Consider the following 7,538-nt stretch of genomic DNA (forward strand, 5'->3'; position numbering starts at 1 on the left):
CAAGACCATAATTTTTCTCATGGAGACATGTTCAAGTCCTCTAAAAAGAAGTAACAAGACAGCTCCTTCTCCTGCAGAGCTGAGAAATTCCACAGGTAATGATGGAGTCTGCTTGCATACTAAGTTCATGAACTCAGCAAGGGATAAATGGAAAACACTTATGCCTTGATTCAGGGGCAGTTTCTGAAATAAGAGATATTTCTGATCCCAGTGCTTTAGGAAATTTATTTGGCTGCTGTAAACTAATCATTTTTTTCAACCATAAAATATGAACCTGAACATCTGATTTGGTCTGAAAATTCTGGCAACATCTAGATTTCAATGATCATTCTGTTTTGGTTATGATCCCTTCCTTTTTAATGCTTTCAAAGCAAAACTAGAATTGTGTGTGTCCTATGAAATGCCCTTAGTGCATAGACGTAATCCTATGAAATGCCCTTAATGCATAGGCGTAATCCTACTGGGATAGACAGTCACCTCTGACTTCCTCTGAAGTTGGAGGTGAAAGCCTATCCAATGCAGGAAGGCTGAAGTATGGAGGAAAGGATTCCTTCTGTGCTTTGGCCGCCCTGTGGTTTTCATTAGATGCCTGATTTTGGGCATCTAAGCGTGGCTTCGGGGAGGGGGCTGAAGATCACATAGGAAGCTATCTAGAACAGCTTCTGCCATCGCCTCCCTGCCCCTGGGAACACTCCCTTTTCTTCTTGTCCATGCTCTGTGTTACGAGCATGAAAGGGCAGCTGCCGTGGTTCTCTTCACCCTGTCTATGAGGGGGCAGGGAGCATGGTTTCCTGGCTACAAGCTTGTAGCGCTGTCTATGAGCTCGTAGCTGGGAAACCAAAAAATCCTATCTCCCCCAGACATTGTCTAGGAGACGTAGGATTGTTCTCTAAGGGCACAATTCTATGCATGTTTGGACAGAAAAAGTCCTATAACTCCCAGCATTCTCTAGTCAATATGGCTGGCTGGGGAATGCTGGGAATTGTAGGTCTTTTTTCTGTCTAAACATGCATAGGATTGTGTCCTAAGTGATATAAAGATAAGCTACAGAGAGGCTCAGGCTTGTGTGCTCCCCTCTCTTCCTCCAGCATGATTGGAAGGAGAAGATCAGAAATCTGTGGTTTCATTTTAGATTAACCATGGTTTAATGTTGCATCCAAACCCTAATCTGTAGGTAATCTTAACGCTGATCAATAAAAACAAGCCAGTTTCATAATCTCTCGTTGAAGTTGACTTGTTTCCACCAACCATAGCTGAGACTAACCACAGTTTGTCCAAGTTCGGATGTCATGATATGCGGCAGTTAGTCTAAAAGAGAAGCGAAAGCTCCCAAACGCCTCCTCATGATTTTTGTTGTGTGTATTGTGTGAATGTGTTTCTCCATCACCCCCTTTGCACCCTATCAAACCCTACATGCTTGTAAATCCCTCAGAGCAGCTCTCCCCACATTCTTTCAGACAGAGTGGGGCTGTCTGCCTGTCTCTCCTTTTCAGAGTCAAGAAGCCCAGCTAATTACTGTAGATTTATGTCAAGAATGGGGAACATGTGGCCCACCAGTTGTTGTTGGACTGGAACTCCCAACATCCCTCACTATTGGCTGTGCTGGCTAAGGCCAACCACATCTGGAGAGCTACACATTCCTATCTTCTGCTTTATACTATAAGCAATGGGAGAGGAGGCAGCAGAAGTGGCAAGACCTGTTCTCTCCACCCACCCACTTGAGCTGTGCTCCTTGGTTGCCTAGAGCTGGTGGCCTGCTATTATAAATTGCTGACAGGCACCACCCTTAGCAGGAAGGTGGGAGCCTGCCCTCCATGTACTGGCAGCTAGGGAGGACATGATGGGAGAGCTTGAATCAGGTGGAATGTGCCATACTGATTGGGGAGCAGGTGTCAGCAGCCAGGGACACCAGGCATCTTCCAGTTAGTGGTGGTTCTCAAGCTATAGTTGAAAGCCCTGAGTGTTGCTGCATGCTGCCATCGGTGCCACAGCAGATGCAGTACCAAAAACCACTGGAACAGCTTCTGATAAATTCCCTCTACAACTTTCCCCAAAGCACTATGATTGGAAGTAAAAAAGGGAGCTGTGGCAAGGTAATTATCTGGTTGGAAGCTGCAGCTGTCAATCACAGGATTATACTTCACTTCCTTCCCACCTCCCTCCTGCTTGGCATTTTCCTTTTATGGAAAGCTTGCCTATGGGAGATTACAAATGACTGGATTACAAAAACCTGATCTCAAATTCAGGTTGGCAAGCTAAAACTAATAACTATCCAAAGCTCAAAGCAATTCTGGAACAGCCCAGCTTCAGACCATTTCAGGCAAGGGCTGCTTCAGATGAAGTCCAGGTGCACCCAAAATGGGCCATTTGGGGCCTGGTATTTGGGCCTCATCTGAAGTGGGTTCATGCCCCTTCTCACTGTTTCATCACCTGCTCTGCCAGCAGAATCAGAAGAGAAAACAGTGTCACCTCTAATTTTTGAACCAGCTCCTTTAACACCAGATGATCTACACCAGTTAGCAGATGATAATGTTTGGCTCCCAGCCCTGCAGGTCAAACCTCAAACAAGACAGGGTAGTTTTACCAGTTTGTAGCTATGGAAAACAAATGTGTCTGTGTTGGTTCATTATCTGTTTCTTGCCCATCCCATGAACTCAAGGTATCATACAGAAGATTCCCCAGTAGGTATTGGTCAGGCCCAGACCTTCTTAGCCTGAAAAACTGCACTTTGGGTGTGATGGGGTGGCAGTACAGACACACTGAAGATAACAGTAAAGTTAGGAAACATGTAGATCTACTTTGATTTAGATAATGCTTCATGGTTATGTCCCAATTCAAATGCTATCCTGGTACTCCATTTCTGTCCCCCCCCCCCCCACATGCTGTTTTTAAGAGGTTTTGGTGGTCCAGGAAAAAAGCATTGCCTAGTGAACATTTGTCCTGCTTCTCCTATGGAAAGGCGCTGATACCATGGTTTGATTTCTCAACAGCAAGCACACCTCTAGGCCTGCAATGTTTGATCAGGACCTCAGAGTGAGATTGACAATGGAGAAAATGGAAGAGAGGAACGGGAGACCTATCACAGGCTGAGTTTGAGAGAATGGAAGAAAACAATTTCTCAGCTGACATTATGTTTCCATGCAGAGCAATACTTCTTGTTCGATAATGTGCATCACTTTGATTTATTTGACTGCCATGTGGACTTGTAATCAGCACCAGACATGTACAGGAAGGAATTCAGTGGTGAGATATGAAATTCATTCTTGGGCTGTGTTTCCACCAGCAATTTACTCCAACCTGGCTGTGTGGTGAGGTCTCTGTGTTTCAGTGTTGTCGTGGCCATTCAGCACCAGCCCTGCATTTTAATGTGGAAAAACCACTTCTTCTGAGACTGGTTATAGTCCGATTTTTCCAGCTTACTTCGGCTCCATTACTGACCTGTTTCCACAACCGCTGTGGGTTCAGTATTATAGTCCTGCCCATGGGGCATGTAGCCCAGCCTTTGTGGGTGTGTCGCTCCGATCTCAGTGACCCAACCCTTTCCCTCCCTGTTTTCTGGAGGTTTCATCACTGTTTTGGAGCAGGATGTCAAGAGACCAACTTTTAAAACACCATTGAAAATAAGCACCAGAACCCCAGTCAAGGGGTGTGTTCTCCCATTGTGCTGAACGAGGCTTGCCCTCTCAGTGCCCAAAGAAATAACAGATAAGCCCCTTAGTTGGCATGGCACATATCAAAGCCCAATTCCTTAAATGCGATCAAGCATGATGTTGAGGCTCTGGTCCATTGCGTTAGGACGTAACTTATTCACAGCTTCCATATAGAGATCCTGTGCATTAAAATGGGGGCTGGTTTCCGACTCTTTCTCACAAGAAACCCATTAGTGTCTCGTCAGAAGTAACTCCCATTGTGGTCAATGAGGTCCTCTGGGTTAAAATGGGGGCTGGTTTCCCCCTTTGTGTTCTCCTCCCACCCCTTTCCCAGCACAAGCATATGTGTGTCTACTTGGAAGTAACTCCCATTGTGCTCAGTGAGGCTTGCTCCTGAAATGCAGGTGCATCTGGACTTTCAGGGGAAAGGAGAAAGTGTGGAGAGGGGGGAAGCCTCTCTTCACAGCAAAGCTGATTCCTTTTTAAAAGTCCAGTACTCCTCCATTCGCTTCTCCTTCCGTTGTCCTGGAAACGCGGCCGAGGAGGCGGGATCACTGATGAAGTAATGAGACCTAACCCAGACTCCACTCAGACTCCACCCAGCTATCAAGAAAATAATTTGATTAGAGCTCAGTGGGAATAGCACAGAGCCCCAGGCTACAGTGATGATAAGCTGGGTCTTTAAGGGCTGTGGAAACAAGAAAAGGAGAAGATGTGATTGGGGAAACATCGCAACAAGGTTGCAAACAAAGTGAAGCTGATAGCATGGAAACATGCCCTTGGAGAGTGAAAGTATAAGGAGGAGTAAGGAACTGCTAGATCTGTATGCAGCTGCTTCATGAATCGCTTGAACTGCAGGTGGGAGCCTTTTCAATGAAGAACCTTCTGGCACCGGACTGGCTGCACCTATCTAAGCTGTCCCAGTGGATATTCCTGGACAGGAAGGAGCATAATAGTCTTCCTGTTTCAGCTTGAGCAACAAGGTCTTCCTGAGCTCTGTATCCTTGGTCTTGACCTGGCTTGCTTCTCGATCCTGCCTCCTCTGGGCTTGTCTTGGTCTTCACTCCCAAGTACTGGTGTGTTCCATGGCTCCTGGTTCACCTCATGACACAGTCCTGACAGAGTGGTAGGAACAATGGGGCTGTGATCCTATGCATGTTCACCTGGGTGCAAGCTCGACTGAATATAAAGGAGTATAGGATTACTATGTTCAGCCTGTACATACCCAACCTGTAAATAACCCAAATATTACAGAAATGCCTTAAGTCTTCAGTGATTTGACCTTCCAAAACAAACCAAAGCCAGGTAAGCATGGCTCCTGGAACTTCCAACTGCTTGTGGAAGTGTGGTATGTGACACTGGTGTTAACAGTGGGCTTGTGTTTCTTTGGGGAGAAACCATGACCTGGTGCAGCGAATCAAAATGAAGGGAGGAGCAGCAATAGTTCTAGCCCAAATTAAGTTGATATTCCAGCAACAAAGCCAGTGGTTTGAAGCAAAAATGGAGGCCAAGCACCAAGGCCAAGAAGCTGATGCAGAGACTGGAGGTGACATCCTTGGGTGATGATGAGGAGCTACAAGGGGTCAAAGCCCAGCTGGGGACCCAGTTGTGAGTGGAAGAGGCGATTCACAAAGTGGGCCTGGCCTATGGAGTTTCACAGTCAGTAGTGGAGAGAAGCAAGACACTTTGTCTGCTTAGGAGTCTGTCAGCAATAGCAAGGCAGAAAAGCCTAGGGACTGGAAGAAGGATGTACAGGCAAACATGCAGCCCAGGGTGGAAGCAAGTTCCATGGGAGAGAAAGAGAGAGATTGCAGATGGAAACCGAGTGGCTGCTCATAGATATTTTTTTTCCACCCCAGGAACACCCAGGAAAAGAAAGTGCAGGAAGAAATGTTGGGAAGTGTTTGGGTGGGAAGATCAGTTACTACCTGAAGACATGGGTGGAGAAAAATCCCTAACTTTGTTCCATGGGTACCTCATGATGGGCTTAGTGGATGGGATTGAGCCCCTGCAGTTGGTGCACCACAAAGCTCCAACAGTGTAAGTAAGCCAGAAGCCTGTGATTTATGGAGACAAAATACTATGAAGGTTGTTTGCCTCAGTTTGGAATCGTGTAATATATAAATGGCTTGGATGATGGACAGAAAGCTGGCTTGAGTAGATTGGCCTAGCAAGTCCTGCAAAACATGCCCCTCAGATAAAGACTTATGCAGTTTGAACCAAGGGATGTACTGGATTGGGAATTGGTTCCAGAGTGACAAGTAGGAGAAAAAGGTACAACTTCCCATAGTTGGACAATGTGGGTGGAAGCAGCCCCAAGACAAAAAAAACACTTAGAAGAATGCACGCTAGGGTGGGAGCTGTGTGTTGTTGTTTTTTTAGAAATCATTCTGATGACTTCTCTATAGTATAGTAGATTAGATATGTAGGATAATTAGGGAAGCGTGCCTTCGCAAAAACAAATGTAACTGCTAAAGCATTGGGTTTGTTTGTGGTTTTTAAAAAAGATTTATCTTTCTGTGCTGTGATAGCACGTACAATTAAGAAAAATGAGGTTCAAATATCTTAGGTGAATCTTTCTTTTTCTGATGCACCCCTGATGTCATAAAGTGGAACTTTCATATCTAGTTTTGCTTTAACCATGTCAATGAAGCTCATGAATTTGTCAAATTATGTGGATTGGGACAGCTATTTGTATCGAAAAGATTCAGACTTTTTGTTAGAGCAACCAGAAAAAAGATGGGAACCTAAAATATGTTGATGCTTTTGAGCATCTTTTCTATTGCTAGGGTTTGAATATGAATAGCCAAAAAAAGTATTCTTAATCTTAACAAATTTCTGTTATTGGTGAAGTATTTATGTGCTTTAGTTTCATTATCCATGTATGGTTTCTGATGTCTTTATAAGCCTGTTCATTAATTTTCTTCTACAGGGAAAATTCTTAGCTCTTTAAAAATAGCCCGCAGACCAGACTTCTCAGACCGTGGTGGTGGAGATAATGCTTTAGGATTCGTATCTACATATGCCTTCCCCAACCTGGTGCCTTCCAGATGTTTTGGACTACAACTCCCAGGATTCCTGGCCATTGGCCATGCTGGCTGGTGCTAATGGGAATTGCATTTCATTTCATTTATTATATTTCTAAACCGCCCCATAGCCAAAGCTCCCTGGGCAGTTCACAGAAATTAAAAAAAACAATTAAAATACATTATATAAAGTATAAAACCATTCACATAATGACACAGAACAAATAGCACACACACAACAACAACAACATGTATCTAAAGCCATTTAAAACAATCAGCAAGAGGCAATCAAAGAGACTCATTATATGCTGCTCAATGCCTGAGAGAAGAGGGCAGTTTTAACCTGTCGCCGGAAAGATGACAATGTTGGTGCCAGGCAGGCCTCATCAGGGAGATTATTCCATAAACGGGGGGGCAACACTGAGAAGGTCCTCTCCCTTGTTGCCGCCCTCTGAGCCTCCCTTGGAGGAGGCTCCCAGAGGAGCGCCTTAGATGCAGAGTGTAGTGTACGGTAGGGGTGTACAAAACCCCACTTACCTGGCTCCACCGGGTTCCGCAGGTGGGGGGAGGCGATCAGTTCCTCCCCTTGGAATGCTCGACGGGGGGGGGGAGGCGATCCGTTCCTCCCCCCCAGAATCCTGCCAAGCTGGCTCCGCTCTGCAGCCAGGCCATGGAGCCACCGGCTGGTGCAGACGCAAATGGCATCCTGCGTAGGGGCCGCCATTTGCGTCCCTACGCAAGCCTGTGATAGGCTACATAAATATTTACGTAGCCTATCACAGCTAAAGCGGGAATGCAAATGGCGTAGGGGACGCCATTTGCATCTCTACTTTAGCCGTGATAGGCTATGTAAATATATACG

Source organism: Heloderma suspectum, chromosome 2 (genome assembly GCF_057233095.1).
Source record: "Heloderma suspectum isolate Gila_16-S chromosome 2, 16-S_ref, whole genome shotgun sequence".
Classification (NCBI taxonomy): Eukaryota; Metazoa; Chordata; class Lepidosauria; order Squamata; family Helodermatidae; genus Heloderma; species Heloderma suspectum.